Here is a 6,000-nt window from a genome sequence, read left to right as displayed (position 1 = left end):
TTTTTTTTTTCTTTTTTGTTACCCTTTCACTCTCTCACCCTCTCCTAATTAGGAAAAAATGAAGGGGAAAAATATAGCCCTAGTAACAAATGTGCATAGTCTAACAATACTTATTCCTACATTGGCAATGTCCAATGTCTTATGTCTGTTAGGGTCCACCTTCTTGGTGGATAACATGCTTCATCCTCAGTCTTCTTGAATCATGGTTGGTAATTTCATTAATTAGAGGTCTTCGGTCCTTGAAAGTGTTGTTCTTCATGATACTGTTATTGTATAAATGGTTCTTCTATTTCTATTTACTTCACTCCAAATCAGTTTATGTCATCTCAGTTTTTACCCCTGAGACCATCATTTTTTTAAATTTCTCATAGTACAATAATATCTCATCATATTCATATGCAAATAATGGTTGAACAATTCCCCAAGTGATAGGTCCCCCCTTTATATCTAGTTCTTTTCTGCAACAAAAAGAGCTGCTACAAATATGTTGCATATGTAGGTACTTTTCCTCATTCTTTGATCTCTTTGGAGTATAGACAAACTATTTCTTTAGAGAGAAAGAAAAAATCATAACAAAATTCATCTGGAAGAAAAATATATCAAAGTTCTTAAAGTATGTATGTACAGACAGACAGACACACGCACACATATAAAAGTGGGAAGTAAGTCAGGGACCCTAATGGTAGAAAATATCAAACTATTCTACAAAGCAGTAATCATCAAACCTATTTGGCACTGACTAAAAAATAGAAAAGTCAATCATTAAAAAATAACAATAGGTTAGTTACATAATATGCATAGCCAAAAATATAGTGGTATACAGTTCAATAAATCTGAAATGGTGAATACGGGGATGAGGGACTCATGATTTATAAAGAAAAAATAAACAAAAACAAAAACAAAAAACCACTAAGAAATCTGGAAAGAAGTCCGAGAAAAAATTAAATATAGAACAAGATCTCACACCATATACTATAATAGCTTCCATATGCCTGTATGACCTGCATATAAAAAGTCACATCAGAAATAAATTAAAGGACAAAGTAGAAAACATTTTTTAAAAATATGGATATGTGAAGAGTGAATGACCAGAGAAAGGATAGAAATTATTATAGAAGATAAAATTGACAATGAAATCACCTTTTATTTTTGCATAAACAAAATCAATGCAGTTAACAAGGGAAATGATTCAGAAAAAAATCTTAGTGGAAAATTTCTCTGATAAAGGTTTGATATGTGGAATATATAAGGAACTAATTCAAATAGATAAAAATGGAAGCGGTTCCTCAATAAAGAAATAGTCAAAAATATAAAAAGGTAGTTCTCAAAAGAAAAAAATCAAGAAAAAATTTTCCATGCTCCCTTAATTTAATTATGATATCACCCTTTATGTCTAAATCACATACCCATTTTGACCTTATCTTGCTCTATGGTTTCTGCCAAACTGCTTTCCAGTTTTCCCAGCAACTTTTGTCAAATATCAAGTTCTTACCCTGAAAGTTTGGATCTCTGGATTTATTAAACATTAGATTACTTTGGTCATTTACTATAATGTATTATGTATCTAATCTATTCCACTGATCTACTACTCTATTTCTTGGCCAGTACCAGATTGTTCAAATGATTAATGCTTTGTAATATAGTTTGAAATCTGAAACTGTTAGGCAGCCTTCATTCACAATTTTTTTCATTGATTCCCTTGATTTTCTTGACCATTTGTTCTTCCAAATGAATTTGGCTATTTTTTTTCTAGCTCTATAAAAAGATTTTTGGTAGCTTGATTGACATGGCACTGAACGAGTAAATTAACTTAGCTAAAATTGTTATTTGTATTACATGGGCTCAGCTTTGTTGTTTTTGTTTAGTAATGCAGTCATGTCTGATTCTCTGTGACCCCATGGACCATAGCATGTCAATGTCGTCCACGTAGTTTTCTAAGCAAAGATACTGGAGTGGTTTGCCACTTTCTTCTTTAGCATATTAAGGCAAACAGAGGTTAGGTGACTTGCCCAGGATCACACAATTAGTGAGTGTTTCAGGCCAGATTTGAACTCAGGTCTTCCTACTCCAGTGTTCTATCCACTGTGTGACTTGACTTACCCATGAGCAATTAATTGTTTAGATCTGTCTAATTGTTTAGATCTGTTTTTATTTGTGTGAAAAGGGTGTTTTGTAATTGTATTCGTGTAATCCCTGGGTTTTTCTTGGCAGATAGATTCAAAAGTATTTTATGCTGTCTGCAGTTATTTTAAATGGAGTTTCTTTTTCTGTCTCTTCCTGATAGACTTTGTGGATAATATGTAGAAATGTTGGTAATCTATGTGGGTTTATTTTATATCCTGCAACATTGCTAAGTTGTTCATTGTTTCCACTAGTTTTTTGGTTGATTCTCTAAGATATATCTCTAAGTATATCATCATATCATCTGCAAAGAGTTACATTTTTGTTTCCTCAATGCCTATTCTTATTACTTAAATTTCTTTTTCTTGTCTTATTGCTGTAGTTAGCATTGCTAGTACAATATTGAATAATAGTGGTGGTAATGGAAATCTTTGCTTCACTCTTGATCTTATTGAGAAGGCTCCATTACAGATAAAGCTTGTTATTGTTTAATTATTTTAGTCATGTCCAATTCCTTATGACACCATTTGGGATTTTCTTGGTGAAGATACTGGAATGTCTTGCTATTTCCTTCTCCAGTTCATTTTACAGGAGAGGAAACTAAGGCAAACAGAATTGAGTCACTTGCCTAGGGTTACATAGAAAGTAAATGTCTGAGCCCATATTTGAACCCAAGTCCTCCTGACTTCAGAGCCAATGCTTTATCTACTATTCTAACTAACTGCTGCTCAAGATAAAGCTTGCTCTTGGTTTTGGGTATATATTGCTTAGCATTTTAAGAAAAGCTCTATTGATTCCTATGGTTTTTTTGGGGTGTTTTTAATGAGAATGAGTATTGTAGTTTGTCAAAAGCTTTTTTTGCACCTATTGAGATAATCATATGATTTTTTAAAATTTATATGATTAAGTGTGATCACAGTTTTCCTAAAATTGAACCAGCTTTGCATACCTGGTATAAATCTCACCTGATCATTGTGTATAATCATTGTGTTATATATTGCTGTAATCTCATTGCTAGCATTTTATTTAAACTTTTTGCATCAACATTCATTGAGGAAACTGGATTGTAGTTTTCTTTCTGTTTTCACTTTTCCTGGTTTAGGTATCAAAACCATATTTGTGTCATAGAAAGAATTTGGTAGTATTTCTTCTTTATCTATTTTCCAAATAGCATGTATAGTATTAGAATTATTTGTTCTCTAAATGTTTAGTAGAACTTATTTGTGAATCCATCTGGTCCTGGAGATTTTTTTCTTATGGAGCTCATCGATGACTTGTTCAATTTCTTTTTCTAAGATAGCTTTTAGGATCTTTTTCTAAGATTCTAAGAATTTAAGCATTTTACTGCCTTTTCTGTCAATCAGGGCAATTTATATTTTTGTAAACATTCATCCATTTCACTTAGATTGTCAGATTTATTGGCATATAATTGGGCAACATAACTCCTAATAATTGTTCTATCTTAGTTGTTGATGCATTCACCATTTTTATTTTTGATACTGGTAATTTGGTTTTCTTTTTTTTAAACAAATTAATCAATGGTTTATTTATTTTATTGGTTTCTTTATAAAACCAGTTCCTGATTTTATTTATTAGTTTTTTTATTTTCATTTATTAATCATTTTTTTATTTTCAAGATTTATATTTCGATATTTAATTTGGGGTTTTTCATTTGTTCCTTTTCTAGGCTTTTTTTTTAAAAATTACATGCCCAATTCATTGATCTGCTCTCTTTTTTAAAAAAAAATTGATGCTTTTATTGATTTAGAAATATAATTTTTCTTACATACTTCTTTGGTTGCATCACACAAATTTTAGCATGTTGTCTCATTATTGTTATTCTTTTTAGTGAAATTATTGATTGCTTCTATGATTTCTTCTTTGACACACTTCTTCTTTAGGATTAGATGCTATGTGTAGTTGAGAAAAACGTATGCTCATTTCTTTTCCCATTTGATTTTCCCCAAAGGTCTATCATATCTAATTTTTTTTCTAAAATTCCATTCATCTCCCAAATTTATTTCATATTTATTTTATGGTTAAGTTTATTTAGTTCTGAGAGGGGAAAGGTGAGGTCCCCCACTAGTATAGTTTTACTATTTCCTCCTATAACTTATTTAACTTTTTCTTTAAGAATTTGAATTCTTTGCTATTTTGGTGCACATATGTTTAGTACTGATATTAGTTCATTGTTTATAGTACCTTTTAGCAAAATGTAGTGTTCCTGGTTATCCCATTTAGTTAGGTGTATTTTTGCTTTTGTCTTCTCTGAGATAATGATTGCTACATTGCCTTTTATATCTCACCTAAAGCAGAATAGATTCTACTTCTGTCCCTTATTTTAACTCTATGTGGGTCTTTCTGTTTCAAATGGTTTTTTTTTTGGAAACATTTTGTGGGATTATAATTTCTAATTCATTCTCCTAGCTTCGCAATATATTATCCGTGACCTGGGAGCTCTGGAATTTGGCTATGATATTACTGGAACATTTCATTTTGGGATCTCTTTCAGGAGGTGATCCATGAATTCTTTCAATTTCTATTTTGCTCTCTAATTTTAAGATATTGGGGAAGTTTTCTTTGATAATTTCTTGAGATATGATGTCTAGACTCTTTTATTTTTTTTTTACTATGGATTTTAGGGTAGTCAATAATTTTAAAGTTATTTCTCCCATATTAATTTTCCAGGTTAGTTGTTTTTTCTGTTTATGAGAAATTTCACATTTTTTCCCTTTTTAAAAAAGTCTTTTGACTTTGTTTTATTGTTCCTTGATGTCTTATGGAGTCATCTACTTGCCTGATTATAATTTTAAGGAATTATTTTCTTCAGCATTTTTTAGTTTCTTTTACCAAACTGTTAATTCTCTTTTCATGATTTTATTGCATCATTCTCATTTATTTTCCCAGTTTTTTCTCTCTTGCTTTAATTCTTCACTGTATTCTCATTGGGCTTATATACAATTTGCATTTTTGTTTCAGGCTTTGCTTATAGCTATATTCATGTTGTTGTCTTCTAAGTTTGTCTTGATCTTTCCTGTCACCACAGTAGATTTTTATGGTCAAGTTCTTGTTATTGTTGTTTGCACATTTTCCCAGCCTATTTCTTGACTTTTAACTTTATGTTAAAGTTGGTTCTGTTCCCAGATTGAGGGGGGAGGGGGACACTGTCCCAAGTTTCAGGCCTTTTAACTGATGTTTTTAGGGCTAGTTTTGGGGGTCTGCTGATGTTACAACTGCCTCAAATGCCTCCCTCATTGATGAGGGGCAGCTAGATGAAACAGTAGATAGAACTCCGGCTTTAGAGTCAGGAGGACCTGAGTTCAAATATGGTCTCAGACACTTGACACTTAGTAGCTGTGTGACTCTGGGCAAGTTACTTAACCCTGGTTGCCTCACCAAAAAGCCAAAAAACAAACAAACAAACAAAAAAGACCCCTTGCTGGTGCTACTACAACTGTGCTCTGGGCTGACCTCCACCCCGGTGTCAGATTTCTCCTTTTGACCTTTTAAGTTGTCTTGGGCTGGAAAAATGTTTTATCCCAACCTTTTATTGAGTCTACCACTCTAAAATCAGAGATTTGACTTGTTATTTTAAAGTTGTTTGAAGGGGGGTGTTGGGAGAGTTTGAATGAGTTGGTGCCTCAACTCTGACATCTTGGCTCCACCTCCCACAGATAATGTTAATATGATCCTTCCATTTTACCCACAACTATTATTCTATATCTCTTCTGCCTTTAATAGCTAAGCTCCTAGACAATCCAAAAGATGCCTCCACTTTATTTTTTCTCATTCTCTTAACCCCTTAAAATCTGGCTCTAACCTTATCAATCCAACCAAACTATTCTCTCCAAAGTTTCTAATGTTCTCTTCATTGCCAAA

This window comes from Vombatus ursinus, unplaced genomic scaffold (genome assembly GCF_900497805.2).
Source record: "Vombatus ursinus unplaced genomic scaffold, bare-nosed wombat genome assembly UNPS02014781.1, whole genome shotgun sequence".
Classification (NCBI taxonomy): domain Eukaryota; kingdom Metazoa; phylum Chordata; class Mammalia; order Diprotodontia; family Vombatidae; genus Vombatus; species Vombatus ursinus.
Note: the sequence above shows the minus strand (reverse complement) of the source record.